The sequence below is a fragment of the Octopus bimaculoides genome, chromosome 4 (genome assembly GCF_046866305.1).
Source record: "Octopus bimaculoides isolate indiv1 chromosome 4, ASM4686630v1, whole genome shotgun sequence".
In the NCBI taxonomy this organism is placed as follows: Eukaryota; Metazoa; Mollusca; class Cephalopoda; order Octopoda; family Octopodidae; genus Octopus; species Octopus bimaculoides.
In genome coordinates, this window is record NC_142931.1 from 91137174 (window position 1) to 91158677 (window position 21504).

General features: G+C 34.6%; 1 protein-coding gene, 1 long non-coding RNA gene and 1 other non-coding gene across 4 annotated transcripts in view; 1 reads left to right on the top strand and 2 right to left on the bottom strand.

Annotated features, from left to right (window-relative positions):
• The window catches only part of LOC106878532 (arg8-vasotocin receptor), a 183750-nt gene that overhangs the window by 115152 nt on the left and 47094 nt on the right, over window positions 1-21504 (bottom strand). The gene's annotated exons all lie outside the window — the stretch shown is intronic.
• Window positions 4204-12140, top strand: LOC149136138 (uncharacterized). The gene is made up of 3 exons (XR_016241333.1): window positions 4204-4241; window positions 4356-4418; window positions 11200-12140. It is a non-coding gene; the product is annotated as an uncharacterized LOC149136138 (long non-coding RNA).
• Window positions 17317-17425, bottom strand: LOC128247715 (U6 spliceosomal RNA). The gene has a single exon (XR_008264080.1). It is a non-coding gene; the product is annotated as a U6 spliceosomal RNA (small nuclear RNA).

The following is a 21504-nucleotide window of genomic DNA, read 5'->3' on the forward strand; positions in this document are numbered from 1 at the left end:
CAAATAAAGGATCAGTGTCCAAGAATCGCACGAAAACCATTAAATTCTTACTGCGGTGAGACTTACTGAACACCCTGTGTGCATGTATATATATATATATATATATATATATACATACACACACACACACACACACATACATACATACATACATATATATATATATATATATATATATATATATGTATATATATATATATATATATATATAAATAGCTCAAAGAAAAAAGAAAATGGAGATAAGGAAGTTAACAATTGTAAATTTAATACTCTTTTACTTGTTTCAGTCATTTGACAGCGGTCATGCTGTGGCACCGCCTTTAGTCGAGCAAATCGACCCCAGGATTTATTCGTTGTAAGCCTAGTACTTATTCTATCGGTCTCTTTTTGCCAAACCGCTAAGTTACGGGGACGTAAACACACCAGCATCGGTTGTCAAGCGAAGTTGGGGGACAAATACAGACACACAAACACATACACACACATGCATATATATATATATATATATATATATATATATATATATGTATATACATATATATATATATATGTATATACATATATATATATATATGTATATATATATACATATATACGACGGGCTTTTTTTCAGTTTCCGTCTACCAAATCCACTCACAAGGCTTTGGTCGGCCCGAGGCTATAGTAGAAGACACTTGCCCAGGGTGCCACGTAGTGGGACTGAACCTAGAACCATGTGGTTGGTAAGCAAACTACTTACCACACAGCCACTCTTGCGCCTATGTACAAATTTTGTAATTAAATTATTGATTATAAACTGAAACGGCGGTGAGAAGCAATTTGTTAATAATAAATAATTATTAACTTCCTTATCTCCATTTTCTCTTCTTTTTTTTACTGGATATAAATTATATGCTTAATATATACCTATTGTTTTAAGGGAATTTCTTTCCCCAACAATACTAGTTATTGAACCAGTATTTCCATGGATGCAACTATTCTTTCACGAGGTAAACATGTCCTCCAGTTAAATCTTATATATATATATTGTATTTTTGATTGTTGAAATCACTAGTTGTGCAATGGAGGCCAGCATCTCAGTCGGCATATCCGTACATTCTGGTATGGCAAATGCAACTGAGAGGTTTTTGTTCCTGGTGACCCCCACCATGTACATTCTGCACCAGTAGTTCTATTGTGAATGCCTAATGGTGTAACCTAGTCGAGATACAAATGTCGGACAAGCAGAGATGATGGTAGCTGCAACATTTTTTAAAATTTCCATGAATCCTGCTGCTTGTTTTACGATGCTAGGCATCCGAAATTCGATGGTAATGATTGTTTAACAGTTTCTATGTTCCTATCTCTGCTTTTATGTTGATCTATTATGTTGAAAAAATTGTTTAGATATTTTTGTGTGTGTATGTGTATGTATGTCCATATATATATATATATATATATATGTGTGTGTGTGTGTGTGTGTGTGTGTGTGTATGTATGTATATATATATATATATATATATATATATATATATATATATGTGTGTGTGTGTGTGTGTGTGTGTATGTATATATATATATATATATATATATATATATATATATATATATATATATATATATATATACATACATATATATATATATACATACATATATATATATATGTGTGTGTGTGTGTATGTATGTATAACTATATATGTATGTGTGCATATGCATGTATGTATGTATGTATGTATGTATGTATCTTTGTATGTGGCGTTGATATAAGCGAACATGTTTTCATGAAGTTTGGTTATTACATCTCAGTAGAATGGCAACCCTATTATTATAGCTTTTGTTGGCTTGTACTCTGGTGATGCAATAATTCAACTGGTATATTGCAGCTATTGATATCATCAGTGCAAAATCATGCAATGTTAAATATTCAGATCCTAAGAGAGATCTTATATACTCCTGTCAATTATTTTCGCATTAGCGTCTATCACGACACTATTGTATTTTATTCCTGTATAGCTCATTTCCTATTTTGCTAGGTAACCATATATCTAACTGTAAACTATGAAGTTGTCTCCATTTCTGACAAATATATTTTTTTTATTAAAAATGTCTTGCACTTCTGTTTCTAGATAACGCGGCCCTCTTTTGCATAAAGCGTTACATATTCTAAATTACTTTGAAATAGTCTGTCTGTTCTTTCACATAAATTATCTATCTCAAAATTGATCTGTATTGCGATGTGATCTCTTCTTATGGAATCCAGCAGTTGTTCCATATGAGATAAGAATATAAAAATTCTAAATCGAAATATTTGTATCTCTTGATAACTGATATCGTTAGAATGAGGAAATAACAAAGATTACTGAGAGACACGGAAAATGAAAAACCAATGTCATCACTCATAAAACGAATTCCAAATAATTTATTTTGGATCGGTCAGTACTGTCCAGAATGAGCCATATTATCAATGATAAACTGGAGATCCATGATATGTTGAAAATTTTCTGTTTTCACTTGTTATGTCCAGAGGAAAAACGTGTCAATGACCTTCGCAAGCCTTCCGACAGTGGTGAGATTTATGTCGTTAATGTTTTGCTTTAAGCAGGGTAGAGATTCTAGAGGAAGGACTGAATGCAGTGGCAAGTACCTGGCTTGAAAACTTGAATATAAAACTTGAAGTAGATCGAGAGTACATGAGTGTAAGTGGCACAAGACCTGCCAAAATCGAGGAACAGGGATCATTGTAGAAGTGGCAGAAAAGGCAGAGAAAACAGTCTGCCAGTGGGTCAGAGGTCAGAGTGTATCTGTGATAGCTTGTATGCCAATCGGTCGAATAGCTGTTGTCTAATTGTAACTCTGAATACGTAGGGAAAACATTGCATTGTAAATTTAATTTGAGCTTTGCGGTGTCAGAAATTACCTACATCACCGACTCTTACGCTTTGGTCGACTCTTCAGTATCCGCTAACCCTCCCATCTCCATCTTGCACTGATTATATGGACAAAGACCACGAAAACGTCGTCTAGTATGGTCATATCAATACAAAAAAAAAGCATACAAACAAGCAAGTTCCGTTCATACAAGGAAAACACAATCTCACCTCATTCCCTTAAGGCTGAGTAGCACGCAACTAGAACCCTTGATAGCACTCCAAATTGTAGGTCTTTCTATCACAGAGAATTTCCTCTGGCGAAAACATATCCTCAACTGTATCCCAAGACTAACCCTTCTCTTCAGGACAAGAAAATAATTCTGCGCACAATTGTGTGTGTGTGTATGTGTGTGTGTGCGTGTGTGTGCATGCGTGTGCCTGTGTGTGTGTGAGAGAGAGAGAGAACGTGCAAGTGTGATTATGACACATCTGTTCACAAATTAAGCGGTTAAAATGTTGAGCCTTTTTTCTCATCGTATAGTGTGTTGTATTACTTAGAAACGAAAATGAAGAAGTCGAAAGAATACATCTCAAACTCACGGACACACTCTCACACTGGTATTATGACCATCTAGCTTCTCACAAAAGATTCGAATCAGTACATCATTAACCATCTAGCAGATTTCTATACACTGATCACAATAAATTATTTCGGGTAGCTGCCAATTCTATGACACCCATTCACTTCACTATGATACGAATTATTGTGAATAAGCACAAACACACACATACACACATATATACACCCACCCACACACACACACACACACACACACACACACACACACACACACACACACATAAACACATACACAAGTTCACGTGTGTACGCATGTACGAATATTCTGCAGTTACTGTGCTGAGATTTGTATTATGTTAATAGTTAATCTGTCATATTCAAGTAAGAGCCACGCACAATCGTCTACTACAACAATGCGATGTCCAATTAAGAAATGCTAACATGAAGAAGTTGCCATAGTATATAAGAATCCAACCTTTATTAGAATATATATGTCATCATTAGAATATATTCTTCTGAATGAATTCCTTTTCTCTGATGAATAAATTTATGAACTCAGCTTTTGCAGGATTGAATAATTAAGCCTAACCTAAGAGGCTTAAAATACGAATTTTAAAATTTATCCTTGATAAGGACACCCACATATTTTTCTATGCATCCAAAGAGAATTCTTTCTCGTATTGACACGAGATTATTTTCAATGACAGTTTATATATGAATTAAATTAACCTTGTGTGAAACTTATCTTTGTTTTATCGAACGCAGGAGAAAGGCGGAGGCAATTTGAACTTCGAATTCATTGCGTATAAGTAAGTATTTGTCGGGTTGTTACAACCTAATATGATTTCTACTATTAGTGAAAAAGCATTAGTTTGTTGAATGGAGATATATCTTATTTACTCATTTACTTATTTACTGTTTAGGGTGTGTAAAGAACTTGTTTTTAAAATATACAGAACCACTTCAACTCGGACAGTGCAGAAAAGGTAAGGTTTTCTTCTGTATGTTACTACATTAGTATTGATCAGTTCTTTGATAGGTTATGGATAAACATGAACACAAATAACTTTAATAAGTTTTTCGTTGAGTTTCGAATTGAAATCTAAAATTTGTTGTAGTTGCTGGAGAACGATAATTTTTTTAATTATTTTTACCTGAATATCACTTGGAATTGGAATGATTGTTTCTGTTATTCAATCTAAACACTAAGTAAATATAAATAGTATTAAATATTCCATTCCTCAAAAGAATAGACACAGATTTGTTTCATTACTTTCAGTCAGTGATATTACCGTCAAGAAGAAATGCTTTAGTCCAAAGATTTCATTTATTGAGAAATAAAACAGAAATGGATATGTGATAAACGGGCTGCATGATTAGTATAGCAACACTTTCTTGAATAGCGAGAAATAAAATGACAAATTTTAAAAGACAGTGAAGAATAATCCAAAACTAATTATTAAAAAAGATACATAAAAAAAATCATTAATAAGACTTAATGCTTGAAATCAGATATATTCTATTTGATATGTGTAATAAGATTCATGAAGGGTCATATTATTATAACAATAATATATCAATATATTATTGACACAACGTATTATTAATATAGCGCAGATTAAGAATGTAGAATGACCTACGATAACGCATGAGGTGTATTCGCTAAAACGACTGACATTAATTCCTAAATATCTAAAATTAGATTATATTCTTAGAGTTACTTGTTACTTGATAATATTCTCAGGAGTGTGCATTTTAGCATCGAGATATGGTTGATTTTCAATAATCATTTATATTTCCTGAATTTGAAGTCGGATGCTTATTGCTTGATAAGTTTCAAAGAAAACTTTAAAGATCATTTCCGTTAATTAGCAGAATCTTGGTTAGGTGAACAAAAACGAATCTCCCTGAGAACAGCATTTCAATAGATTTGCTATATATTCTCCGATAAGTAGCATTACATTATTGGTAGAGTATTCCAACTTTGAGTCATCTAAAATGTTATCCGTAGTATTTGGTGCCTCAAAGTAAAGTTTTAGTTAAATTCACATGTGAATCAGATTATGATTGCATTTTATTCATTTAGTTCATGGAAATGAGGTTAAAAGTTCACTTTTCGACTGCATGATATCATGGGTGAGTAATCTCCTACTATATACTCAGTTTGACCAGTTTTGTGTGCGAAATTGGATACACGAAAACAGTGTGAGGATCCTGTTAGAGGGTGTGTTCTTTGCAGGAAGTTTATCATCGTCACCAGCCCCCTTGTTGCCTTTAGCAGAGTCCATTTCGTTGCTAGTATCCTTGCCACATCTCCTGTCAGAGAAAAACTTTCTCTCCCCCCCTCCCCATCCATCTCGGATACCCTGAAAGGGATGATGGATTCGGCACTTACTCTTCGGATTAAAACACTAAAATAAATAAAATTACAAAAGAGCAAGCCTATGTCCGAAAAATGTTGCTTCCACTGCTTCTTCTAATGCTCTGTTCATTGATTAAAACATTTTCTGTAATATATTAAATATTAATAGACAACAGCATTAGAGCTGTGCTTTACATTTTATTCTAATGCCGTATAAATTCGTGTTGCACTGCTTGGTATTATGAAATATAAGCTGCTCAGTTACGTCTCAAATACGTGAAATATTCAAGTATTGCAATTATCTCTTTTATTCGATCATTTCATAACCGTTTCAAAATATTTCTAGTTCATTGTTAAAGTAAAAACAATGCACACTTAAGAAGATCTGCTTTAAAGGTATTCCAGTCGTGACTATACTGAGGACTTCAAGGTTGCTACTCAGTAGCGCACGCGCACGCACGCGCGCACACACACACACACACACACACACACACACGCACAAACACGCACAAACATGTATTTCAACATGCGAGTCCTCTATTATTCAGAAGATTTATAAGTGTATCAGCGATTGCTGAAAGTATTAGGTATTCATCTCTAGGTATTCTTCAAACAGCACCAACTGCAAATATTCTTGCATAAAGAGTTATATAGCCAGTTTTTGCGATGCGTCTCGTGATCATCAGTAGCGCGCATTTTATAGTTTTTCAGTTGTTTCTATATATGTTTATTGGCTAAGAAATTTTATTAATCGATTATCTACTCTTGTTCTGCTACGACTTTAAGTGACGATATTCTACATGTTGAAAAGGAAATAATTTTAACATTTGCAGTAATATATCTTTGGTAGAAACCAATGAAATATAGTCGTTCATAATTATTCAAGATTTTATATTAGTTTTTTCTTCTCTGCAACTTTATCAAGAAATTTGCAATCAAGTTTTAGTTCGTGTGCGTTAGATATTTAGTTATATGGTTTTGTTGATAAGTGTAATCTTCCTTAGTTTTAATTAAGCATCCAATTCTCCACTTACCAAATCATATAGCATAAGATTTCTAAATGTCTTTAAAGACTTCATTGAAGCGTGAATGTCCGCTGCTAACACTTTTAACATGGATTCTAATTTCATAACAATTGCCTTCAGAACTTTTCTTTCACTTCGAGTCTCGAGAAATAATTGGATTGTCGAAATGGTTCTTATTTCTCCCACCACCCACCCATACACACACATTTTTTTAGAAACAAGAAACGGGAAAAGACTTCTTTATTATATGTAGAAAGAAATACAAATAAAATATATTTATAATGCATCACATGATGAAGTCCGGAAGTCAACAACGGGATTCAAGATAAAGTTGAATAAACAAAAGAATTGATATCAGAAATATCAAGGTATCTGTAAACAAAATAGTCTGTTCACTTCTGCCTCCAGAAATTCTCCTGATAAAGATATAGTAACAGAGACATATGTCGATTGACAGAGAGATGGGTCAGTTTCAGGACAGAATGTGGAGTGATAAAATAATAAAATGCGTTTGATAAAACAATATATAAACGGTGTTAAAAATATCCAGAAGCAAATCTGGAAAGGGATAACACCACAACCTAAGCACTTCGATTAACCTGCAGCAAGTTAACTCTAGTTTTAATAGAATAGCAAACTTCAACTGAAAGAGGACTACGAATAATTAATTATAACACGCTATGGTTAGGTGGAGAACGAACATTGATAAACCTACAAACGTAATGAATATTTTAAGATATCCCCAATAAAATCTCCATCGATGAAAAAGATACCTCGAGTAGGTTTTATTCAATCTATTCCTCACTTTCTCTTATTCTCTTTCTCTCTCCTTCTCTCTTTCTCTCTCTCTCTCTCTCTATCTCTCTCTCTCTCTCTCTCTTCCTCTTTCTGAGCTGGCCTATGTCTATGCAAGAATCACAAAAGCAAGCTTTTACATGACCAATATCTCCGTGAACTTGATGTCCCATCTCCTAATATGATAATGAGTGTAGTGTTTTTACATATCTGTGTATATATATATATATATATATATATATATATATATATTTGTCCAAAATCACTAAGTAGAAGTAGAATGGAGTAGGAGAAAGAGTAGTATAAGTGAAGAGAGAGGAGAGAAAATAGTAATTCAGTGAAGGAGAGTGAGAGAACGTAGTATCGATGGAGAAAATATAAATAAGGAAGGGGTGAAAAAAAATCAGCATTTCAACTCTAAGTACCTGTGTGTACAACGGAAGAATGTGAATGTTTGTATATGTGATTATTATGTACCTTATTTTGTTCTTTATTTATATATAAAATATTACAATTAGCCGTCATTTTTGACGGCACAGTTTCAGCTAGCTTACAAATAAATTGCTGAACTGCACTGGACGACAAAAGAAGCAATATTCACGATAGAGCCTCGTACCATCACCATAGTTATATCGAAAGGAATATCACTACCCAAGAATATGAAAAACAAATGTCACTTGAGTAGTGTGGATTTTTAAACAGCATTGTATCAGCATATCCAATATACTTGGAGACGACAAAAATAGCATAACAATGCTAGGATTGCTATCATTTTCCGTGGCAGAATTTAATTGTCAACAATATTATCAGAATTTTAAAATATTGTTAAGTATCTGGCATAGCATTTATCCACATGTTTTGCTAACGATGAACTGATTCATAGCCTTCGACATATTATTAACGCTGAATATGTTTAAATAACTGAACATTTTTAGGTAAGTTTTCCCAGATGAACCCAATTATTGTTTTAAGAAAGGAAATTAATCAAGTGTTTTTAAAGATAGGAAACTACGGAAGTATTTCCCAAAACAATGAATAATATTAATAACGTTCTATAACTGAAAGGAAGTGCCTCCCAATCGAAAAAGTAGTTCCAACAAATTATATCCATATTTATATATAATGATATATAATTACACATAACTAGAATGTGAGAATGAAAGCAGGAATAATTTTTCTAATAATAGATGCTATAGAAATTATTTTTAAAAAAACGCAAGCCGATTATTTACCAAACCCTGAGGTTGATATATATATATATATATATATATATATATATATATATATATATATATATATATGGTGGTACTCCGTCGGTTACGATGACCAGGTTTCCAGTTGATCTGATCAACGAAACAGCCTGCTCGTAAAATTAATGTCAAGTGGCTGAGCATTCCACAGACACGTGTTCCCTTAACGTAGTTCTCAGGGAGATTCAGCGTGACACAGAGTGCAACAAGGCTGGCCTTTCGAAATACAGGTACAACAGAAACAAGAAGAAAGAGTGAGAGAAAGTTATGGTGAAAGAGTACAGTAGTGTGTGTGTGTGTGTGTGTGTGTGTCCCCACACACTTGACAGAGCCTCGTGGAGCTTTAGGTGCTTTCGCTCAATAAAGACTCACTACAACGGGTCTGGGAATCAAAACCGCGATCCTACGACCGCGCGTCTGCTGCCCTAACCACTGGGCCATTGAGCCTTCACTATATATATATATATATATATGTGTGTGTGTGTGTGTGTGTGTGTGTGTGTGTGTGTGTGTGTGTGTGTGTATATATGTGTGTGTGTATATATATATATATATATATACATACATACACAAATACAAACACACACACACACACACACATACACACACACACACACAGCAGAGAAAAATTATGGTACTAGACACTGCACAATACATTTTAGGTAGAGTGCATTTAGCGAAAGTACGTAATGATAAGCTCACTGAAATGATGATGATGATGATGACGATGATGATGATTTCATTTACCATCAGGGCTACAGATGTAGGAAGACAATACGAAGATATAAATAATACCGAACGAGAAATTACGGGAGATGGATAGTGATAATGGATATAATCAATGAAAATGTTGAAAACTGAATACCATCACAATGTTTGCGGTGATGTAGTGAGTGAGAAGCCAGAGGAGATTAGAAGTAAGGGGGAGAGAGACTTCAAAGTTCTCCAGCTTTCGACATAACAACAGTAATTTTGCTGTTATTGCAACAAGATTTAACCTCACTGCCACGACAATATCATCGCTGCATTAAGACGAAAGATGTATTCCAACACTTGTAGAAACTGCATTAGTATCAACAATAGAAACAACAACAGATGCAATGAAAACACTAATAGAGTAATAACAGCGACAACTAGAGTAGCATAAATAATGAAAACAACAGTAATATCTTCTGCATACACAACCAATGAATGGACACTCCACACGCTCAAACGAAATTATAGAGAAGATTACATATACAAGAGTGTTATTATGTTGGTTGATGACTCTTCCAGTCAAGACGGTGATCCGCTTACAAAACTAAACCATTCTATACAAATGCTAAAACCCAGATTTGGAGTATCTGACAATGCGTATTGAAAAGTTCCTGAAGGAGGAGTTATAACGTGCAGTTGGATATATATCAAAAGGGAGACAACACAGAACACTGGCAGGTCTTCGTACCAGTAAGTATGAAATTTCGATGTACGTCCCAGTATTTCATAATAATCCTACTGCGTATTGGACGTCAATTGACAAAAACCCGAGTCATCAATATGCCGCTACTCAAAGACTAAGCTAGAGTAAAAGCAATGGTAGAACACAAAGAATTCATAGTGCTAAAGTTCACCATCATCACCTCCAAACCAAGCAGGAAATGTCACTGGAGTTCCAGATATTAATCACCGCGTGAGACGATCTAAGTATCTCTAAATATTTTTGTTTCAGAAAAGTGTGAATAGATGTGAGCAGTCATCGGGAATAGGAAGCGCAAACGATACATTTATGGTTTTACGATAAAACATTCTACTTCAGATATTTCTAATTCACATGGAAAACACAAGAACTGATTGATGTTGGACTGCTGCAATCATAATAATAGTATCAATGGCAATAGTTGCTGTGGCAACAACAGCAACAAAGCAACATCAACCACACACGCTGTAGTTAAACACAGAAAAGATATTATGAAGAAAGTTTGCTATCAACACGGAGAATATGTCGTTAAACATTATCGTGATTTAGTTTCTGAAAACTAGACAAATTAATTCGATGGAAGCGGTTTAGTATCGAGAATCAAACTTATCGAAAGTTTCCGTTTCATTTTGATTGATCATAGAGACGCATCCATGTCTGACCAAGTGACTTACCTTGGACAATGTAATTGGAACACCTCAATACCTGTAATTGACGATTTCTCTCGTGTTTCTTAACTAATTCACTAATTCGATTCCTATAGGTTTTGAGTACCACTCGTTCTGTTAAACGTGTGGATATTCGATATTAATTAATATATTTGTTAACCTTCAACACTTCTATGTATTTTCTGAATATATTCTTAACTATTGTTCCAAGGAAAGAAACTCTTGGTGCATTTATCAAATCATGAATGAGGAGGAGGAGGAGGAGGAGGAGGAGAAGAAGAAGAAGAAGAAGAAGAAGAAGAAGAAGAAGAAGAAGAAGAAGAAGAAGAACAACAACAACAACAACAACAACAACAACAACAACAACAGCAACAACAACAACAACAACAACAACAACAGCAACAATAACAACAACAGCAGCAACAACAATAAGACAAATATAAACCATATCATTCAACAACGAATTTATAGAGGAATATGCATACTGAAACTACATAATATACAGAGGTTGCATAAAACAATAACCACTCCAACAATTTCTAGCTGCACAGTCTTAACCAAAAACGAACACATCTACAAGTATGTAAGACTTAAGAATATATATTCGAAGTTGTAGCTGCATTATGAAATGCCAAACGAACAGAGATACTATAGAAATACCTGTGTATTTCTATAGTTTCCGATGAAATTTTTTTTTTTTTCGTGAGTCTTTAAATAAACTTGCTTATGCCAGAAATACAAATATATCATTATTCTAAACATTCCTATTTTCATTCATAGACTTTCTCAGATTTTGTATGTCTTTCGCGCAAGAGCTTTTGTTCGTTGAGGGGACATATCTGATTGACATTTTGTATTGACTGTCAGCTAGCAAAGAAGTTATTTTCAGAATGTTTTTTCCATAAAAGGGATAAATGAAATCCGTCGTGTCTTTGCCTACTGCGGAAAAAAACACATAAACAATTATCCAATGTTTGCAAAACTCAACAATATGTCAACTGTAAACAGGAGCACATATAAAGAATAACAACAACAACAAAAACAACAATGATAAACAGCGTGGGCGTGCGACAGCGAGCTGTCTGGAAGATAGATCAAATCTGAAACCATCACGAAGCAGGAATTATGAATTCGCAAAACCAATGAATGGAAACAATGTTTTAAGGTAAGCCATCTCAGGAAACCGAATAACTTTTCTTATACGGAGTATATATATATATATATATATATATATATATATATATATATATATATATATACATATATGTATGTATGTATGTATGTATGTATGTATGTATGTATGTATGTATGTATCAGGTCATCCCATAAATTCTGTCCGATTTTACCTTTTTTTAAATTGAATGAAATTTAATAGTATTTTAGAATGTCTAATAGAATTTAAAATTATTTTTAAAACCCTTTCTAACATGAAAGTATCCAAAGAGCATTTAAGGCACATAATGCTTTATGAGTAAAAAAGGAAACTATGCAGCCGAAGTGATTCGAAACATACACTCAGTCTACAGGAAAGAATGCTTGAATCAAAGAACTTGCAGAAAATGGTTTGCAAAGTTCAGAAGTGGAGATTTCAGCCTTGAAGATGATGATCGAACAGGACATCCAGTTGAGTTTGATGATAAGCTCCTTGAAACATTACTTGAAGAAAATCCTGCATTATCGGTTGAAGAATTGGCAATAAAGCTTAGTTCAAACCATACAACTATTCATCGTTATCTTCAACAATTTGAAAAGGTTCCTAAACTTGGAAAATGGGTGCCTCATGAATTGTCCGAAATCAACCGCAAATCCCGAGTTGACATCTACTCTTCTCTCCATTCTCGCGAACTCATTTCACCCTTTTTTGACAGACTTGTGACTGGTGACGAAAAATGGATCTTCTATCTCAATGCTAAACGTCGTAAACAGTGGCTTGGTAAAAGGGGAAAAGCTCAACCACAACCGAGAAGGGAACTTCATGTAAAAAGGTTCTTCTCTCTATCTGGTGGGATTGCAAAGGAGTAATTCACTTTGAATTGTTACCACCTGATACAACAATCAATGCTCAAGTCTACTATCAGTAATTAGAGTATTTGAACCAAGCTTCGAAGAAAAAAAGACTCGCTTTAGTGAATCGAAAAAGAGTGATGTTTCATCAGGAGAATTCGCGACCCCACACTGCAAAAATCACATCACATAAGACCGGAGAGCTTGATTGGGAAAAAATTCCTCCTCCACCTTATTCTTCCGACCTTGCTCCTTCAGACTACCATTTGTTTCGTAGTTTACAGAGTCATTTGTGGGACATAACTTTCGCAAGTCAGGACGAGGTCGAAACTGACATTTCAGAGTTCTTCGCTTTGAAACCAAAAGAGTTTTACATTGATGGGATTAAAAAGCTTGTAAATAGATGGAAGAAAGTCATAGATAATCAGGGAAAGTACATTGATGATTAAATTTCAATTAAATATAACATTTCGAAGTATGTACAAACTGCACTGTTACAAAATCTGCAAACCACAGCAAAACTTATATATATATATATATATATATATATATATATATATATATATATAAGGTTTTTAAACTTTTAAATTTTCATATATATATATATATATATATATACATTATAATTATTATTACTTCTATCAGTAATTAAAAATAGAACAAGGTGAACTGATTCTTTTCAAAACCAAGGTTAGCGCTCTCATTGATCGCTAGTAGAAGTAAGCAAATTTGACCTCTGCTGACCCCAAAGTTGTGAGGCTTCTTTTGTCTCCTTATCGCACATGAATGCCCACTGCCTATCTCTTCACCATCTGCCGAATGTATTTACAGACCTGTAGAAATTGGACTATTCACAAGCTGCTAGTCTTTCTCCTACTCTCAAGACGTTTACAATACCAGTGATTCTGGGAGCACTTGAAATGACCAGTAAAGGAGCTAAAAACTAGTTGAGAATGACCCCTGGATTCATGCAGAAAGCGCAAAAGATAGCATTAAGTGTTAACTACAAACGTAAACAGACTGTATATAAAAGAAAGAATGGTGATAGAGGACTGATTAGTATAGATTAGTGTATAATGAGTGAAAAGAGAACGCTTGCCGAGTATTTGAGAGATAGTGATGAAGGTCTGCTGCAGTTTACCAGGACCCATAATATTAATAATATTTTTAAATGCTATGGGTAGAACGATGGTGATAATGATAATTACTGTGGTATGGAAGTAACACAATGCAAGCATGCTATTTATATATGTGTGTATGTACATACATGTGCATGTGTATATACAAATAAAGAGAGGAAGAGAGAGATGGGATCTCAATAACAACTCCCGTGGGAACACCACGAACGACTCATGAATTCATGTTGCAACACAAGGAAAAAAGCTATAGTCGATCATGGTGAAGGTTTCCCGCCCGGCACGTCCGAAACCGCCCACATCAGGAGCAGTGATTTGAATTCGGACGGTCGTTATGTCACAACAGATCACATACACGGTGTGCGCAAAAGCTAACAGAGTATCTCATCAGGACGACTGAAGAAAGGGTACGATACACTTATTGAATTTTTTTTTTTGTATATTTGAAGAAGAAGAAGAAGAAGAAGAAGAAGAAGAAGAAGAAGAAGAAGAAGAAGAAGAAGAAGAAGAAGAAGAAGAAGAAGAAGAAGAAGAAGAAGAAGAAGAAATTCAAAACAGTGCTCATGGTAACTGATCATATCCTACGTAAAATATTGTCTATGTAATCCCAAAAACACCCATGTTTCTAAAGGTGAATTATTCAAACCCCAAAGAACTCCTCTCAACACATGGCAATGATGCTCCCCCACTACTTCTGCTCATGATCAGAGATGCACATATCGTCAGCCACTAAGGGACATGTTCAACTGGTTAAGGTCAAACAACTGACAAGCAAATCTGTGGTATTAAGCAGAATATTTGCTGTAGCCCAACTTTTTATACCAAGACAAAACAATGTACATGATAACGCTTCCAATCAATTAAGATCAGAAGCCATGAGAGCCACTGCCTGGTACTGCATCCGGGCATTTATTATTCCTCTCAACACATGGCTATGATGGTCTCCCCGCTACTTCTGCTCCCTAAGGAGCCACCTGAGACTGTGAAAATGGAAGGGCTTTGGAAGAAGATATGGAGCAACAAAAATAATGTAATGCTGAAGCTCGCAAGATAGAACGTGAGAAAGTGAGACTGGATGAGGTTGAAGAGTAGAAATGGGAGGCAATAGGCGTAGAGGATCTAAGATGTGTTCTTAGAAAGTTTCACAAATGGAGAACCCCAGGACTGGACCGGATTCCTAACTTCCGGCTGAACTGTTTGACAGAAGTACACCAAAATTTTGCTGCATACCTGACTGATGTCACCTATAACCCAGAGCAAATACCTGTCTGGTTGACTGAAGGAACAACATACCTTCTACATTTTAGAAACGTGGGTGTTTTGCTCAACATCCTTAAACAAACCTTATTCAGGGACCTTTTGAGCGGGATGGGTTACTCGACCTGAAGAAAATTCTTACTGGGCCCCACCTTCGAGGTCATGCGCTGTTTATCTTCATATGAGATCACCATGTCGCGCACATATGGTTGTGATGCATGTGCTTGGTATACCCTTATAAGACGGATAGTCATGATGGGTACAATGGGCTTCGTATACTTTACCCCAGTGTCACTTTGATGGCATGCACTGCTCTCTCACTTTCAATAATAATAATAAGAATAATAATAATAAGAATAAGAATAATAATAATAATAATAATAATAATAATAATAATAATAATGATAATAATAATAATAATAATAATAATAATAATAATAATAATAATAATAATAATAATAATAATATGCTAACACTGGAATAACAACAGAAAAAAGACGGTATGGGTACACGCCAGAAAAGGTCACAGAAAACGAGAAAGCAACTATACTCTGGGATATGCCACTATACACACATAGAGAAATTATGGCCAATAGGCCAGATATAGTTGTCAGAGATCATGAAGGAAAAAAATGCTTTCTAGTTGATGTATCAATACCAGCAGATGACAACGTTTCCCTAAAAGAAATGGAGAAACTTTCAAAATACAAAGACCTGGAAATAGAGGTAACTCGGATGTGGAATCTAAAAACAGAAACAATTCCTGTCATAGTAGGCGTCTTAGGTATGATAAAAAAATATTCAGACAAATACATAAGAAAAACACCAGGACTTACAAATATATATAACATATAGAAAATTGCACTACTGGGCACTGCACACATCCTACGCAAAACACTTTCAATACAGTAAACATAAGAACACCACAGCAAACCACAGCACATACTCAAGGCACATAGACAGAACTGCGCTCTGTAGTGAAGTGAAAGCACGCTATAAAAATAACACTACTGGATAATAATAATAATAATAATAATAATAATAATAATAATAATAATAATAATAATAATAATAATAATAATAATAATAAACATGAAATTTGGCTTAGAAAAAGGTGCCAAAGCAACATTGAAAAGAGGAAAACTAATTAAGAGTAGCAACATCACAGTTGATAAAGCAAATGCAATGCGAGAATTAGATCAAAGCCAGACACAAATACTTAGGAAACAATCAACTGGATACGATACAACACACACAAATGAAAGAGAAAATAAACAGGAATACTATAGACGAGTTATATTAATACTGAAAACAGAGCTCAATGCGAAAGACAAGATAATAGGTATCAACACTCTAGCCGTCCCAGTTATAAGTTACAGCTACAATATCCTTAACTGGACACTAAATGAACTAATCAAAATAGACAGGAAAACAAGAAATATAATGACAGGATTTAGGATGCACCACCCAAAATCTGACATAGAAAAGTTATATATACAGCGTATATATAACCATTTCGGTAAGAACACTGTTAATTAATATGAGAATAGACATAGCTATTTTCATTTTTAAAAAGTTATAATAAGATATGTAAACATTTTTCCATATTTTCTCACAGAACATTTATTAACCTCGAAGATTTCTGCTAACCCTAAACATATTCGTTAGCCTTAAACCTCCTTATTACACCTGATTACTTATATGCGTCTTTCAATTAACGGGCCAGAAATTTTGAGAGCAAGTGGAAGTCGATTATGTCAGTCTCAGTGCTCAGTTGGTACTTATTTTAGGTACTTATTTTATCGACCCCGAAAGGACAAAAGGTGAAGTTGACCTTAGCGGTGTTTGAACCCATAGCGTAAAGACGGAAGAAATGCCACCAAGCGTTTTATTTCCCACGTGCTGGTGATTCTGCCAGCTCACCACCTTAGAAAAATATGGGACGCTTCGCAAATTTGCAATGTCATAATCTCACGCAGGGGCCATACTATTCTTCTCTGTATCGTTCCAATTTTAGTATATGTATTGCCGAAGCAATACAAAATAAGTCGATAGGAATGAAAATATAAAAGATATACCAAGAACTACCAATGTTACACACAGTCTAAAAATAGCCCTTCAACGATCAGACCAAAACTTTGAGATAATAGAAATAAGACGAAGTCCTTATAGAGTCGTTCCCAATCCAAGTGTCTGGGACAGCACATCAACAAGGCAAAGAGTAGGATGAAGAAACAGTAACATAGATGTAAAAACATCGAGAGGTAGAAAGCGGTCAAAGGAATTCCTCAAACCAACGATCTTTATCGCTTAAAATCAAGAAACAAGAGAAAGCCAAGAAAACTATCAAACTTGTTAACTTGGCCTTACACAAAGTCAATGTCATAATGGAGAGAAATCAACGGAAATCAATCAATTTAACAGAAATCAAATAATTGATATATGCTAACAATGAAATATCCAGGCAAAAGTCACAAAGAAGAAGAAAACAACCTAAATGAAAGGCTAAGATAGAGAAATAGATGAAAAGACTACGTGAAGACTTATCTTTCTTGAGTGAAATAGAAAAATAGAAAAATATCAAAAATACAGAGAGAGAACTAAAGAGATGGCTCAACATCAGATAGTCGACTGATAGATTATAAGCAATAGAAATACTAATACAAAAGATCCAAGCAATAGCACACAGACTTATGAGATATGAGAAAAGAAGTGACTTCTTTAGATAGAATTAAACCTTCAGAGATGATGCAAATATATGGTGGAAAAAAGAAAATAGAAATCAACGAAGAAAATTGTAGTTGGAATTTCTGGAGCAAAATTGTGTAAAGTGACAAGCACTACAAAATGGAAATATCTTGAATCCAAAAACAAGGTGGGGTTAAAATAGAGCATAGCTAACTAGGAATGCTCATGTGACTGAAACCTCAAGCGCCATAAAAAAACACTAGTATCCAGAAGTTACCTGAACTTGATGGGACGGCGGATTTCTGGACAAAATATCTTTTCAGCACCAACCAAGACGGAACCAATGCGTCCAACCATGCCGTAAAAGATTCAGATGATATTCCGAGTAGGCCAACACAAGATTTATCTTACCAGATCTTATCACCGAGATGATATACACCCTTTTAATCATCAATAACTTGCTACCAGTAGTTGAGAAATATAGAAAGGGAAGTTATAGGTGCAAAAACCAGTTGCATAAATAAATAAATGCATCTTCACAACCAGTTGCACAAATAAGTAAACCAGTTGCATAAATAAATAAATGCATCTTCACAACCAGTTGCACAAATAAGTAAGCCAGTTGCACAAATAAGTAAGCCAGTTGCATAGATAAATAAATGCATCTTCACAACCAGTTGCACAAATAAGTAAACCAGTTGCATAGATAAATAAATGCATCTTCATAACCAAATCAAGAAAGAAACTTACCAGCAGCCTGAGTTGACTACAAAAGAAATGCCTAAAATAGTGAAGGTCGTTGGACCTCTAACCACCAATTTCATAAAAGAGAGGGTGAAAATTTGGTAAGCAACACAAGTAAGGATCATTAACATTAAGATCCATCAGTATCAGTGGATAATATTTAGGGATGCGTGAACATCACTCAGCACTTCACTCAATAACAGTGCCGACAGGTATGAAACGGAAAACAGCAAATTGAGCAATTTGTTTCATATGGACGACCTGGAACCTTCGCCAAGAATGATAACAAGTTGGCCTATTAACAATTATGAAGAGCCTCAGTAATGATTTTAAAATGAAGTTCAGATAAGATATGCTAAAGTTACTCAAGTAAGTTTACTGTAATGCCACCGAAATCAAAGAACTTAGTTAAGAAAGCACACATGAATACCTAAAAGTTAATGAAGATGACATGCAATACTCTGCTGCGAAAGAGAGAATACGAAAAGAGTATTAGAGGAGAATAAGAATAATACTAAAGACTGAACTAAATGCATTGATACACTTGTTATGGTTGATACTAGAACAAGGAAAATGCTGACCAAGCCAAAAGGCACCATACAATGGGAGATGTTGACAGAACTTACCTACGAAGAGCAGAGAGAAGTAGAGGTTTCGTGTAACTCAAACTAAACTATAAAACCATCACCTACCTCTCAACATCAGAAGACCCTTCCCACCACCACTTTTGGAAAATGTCAAGCATGATGAAAAGAGTAAGAAGCTCTATTCAGTCATGAAAGAGACAAAAATATTTTCCCAAGAACCAAATGTTTTTAAATTAACACAAACTAAAAATTAAAACGAACATATTTATCGCTAAAAAATAGTACTACTACTGGAAAAGCTACAGGAAACATCAAAATCTCTGAAAAATTCTATGATCACAATCGTAAACAGTTGCCAAGAATGATAAAGTTATCATTTTATGCGACACACCGGTGCAGAAAGGTTGGAAAATCAATGAAAACAAATCAAACTTCACAATGAATAATTTCAAGCATAAAACCCACATGGTGATTGATATGACATTACCAGAAAATTGTAACATTGCGGTTCGATTTTTAAACGAAAGAAAAAGGTCAATAAATACTTGCCATTACATTTTTAATCAACCAAATATGAACCATTTTGTTGCACAATGCGTCTCCATCCTTCCTTTAACTTGAAAATACCCTCTTCCCAGAATTGAGGTGGTTTCATGGCAAATAAGTCGAAAAGTAAACTACTATAAATCGGCAAGAAATTTCCGGACAACCCAATAATAACATCGAGAATGAGATCTGGTGGTGGTGGTGGTGGTGATGGTGATATTGATGTAATCTACTTGTCCCTTCCACCAAAATTTCAAGCTTTGCGCCTCTAGTAGAAAAGATTATTATTATTATCAGACTGGAAAAATTTAATTTTTGTAGCTGCAGTAAGTATTGGTGAACGGATGAATGCAAAGCATATCGATCAAGTAATAGCCCGCGCAAAATCAACCAGGATTAAAGCATTATACTGGATCGAATGAGACTCAGTTTTACTGCAACATTCGAAGAAATACAATGGAAATATTAACACCAAATGAGGGTGAAATAACAGATTTTTGAACAGGAATTTTGGGATTGCTCACTATACATTATGAAAATGCAGAATGCAAAAAAGCGAAACCAGCCACTATAACTGAGAACAATGTCCTGCAGCAAGAAAGAATTCTAGCAACTTGGAAAGATGCAGCCTAAGAATTTTAAATGAGGCGCACAGTAAAATGGGGAAAAAATCATCTAATTTAAATTCTAATACAAGAAAGTATATCAGAGTGAATATTTGAGAGACGAGCATCTTTGAGTATGAAAGATCCAACGATGGAAAATGCGATAGAAAATTGTTGATCATTCACCTGTCTCGATCTGTTTGGAAGTTACTAACATTCATTCTTTTTTTTTTCCTCATAAAAAAACATAATCATTTGATGGAAAACTAATTACTATCAATTGAACAGAAGAGCAACAAGAAGCTCAACAGTAATAAAGCGTATCTTATCATTTACAGTATGGCAATAAAGAACTGCAAGTGTTGACAAATCGTATTTGACATATTGGAAAACGAACTTGGTGGTGAACATGAAATCACATGAAAATTTGGTCGTTAAAAGAGGTGTTAACCTGATTCTCTCAGAAAAGTCAACATTGGCAACAAACTAGGGAGAAAGGGAACATGAACTTTCTCTAAATTATCTATTCTTCATGGTGACTAGAAAGTCAGCAAAATAAATCAATTCACTTCAGAATACTGTAAAGGTGTACGAGGGTCAGCTGAAAAGTACATAGGCTGACCACGATACTCTCATGGAATGTAAAAAATTAGGTTTATTTTCCGAACTAGTCCTTATTGCGGTCCACACATTTATTCCATCCGTGTTGCAGTGTTTGGATCTCTTTGGTGAAAAAGCTTTCAACCTGTTGGTAGGAAAATGTGATCAACTAGATATGACGTCATTTTCACTGCGACATTAGTTCTCAACCAAGAACTTTTACATGTTGGGGAACATATGATAGTCAAATGGGGCCAGATCAGAAGAATAGTGGAGCTGATCAACCAGTTCAACAGCAGCCATTGAAACCAAGGACTTGTGTGCTGAAGCATTGTCCTGATGAAACAGT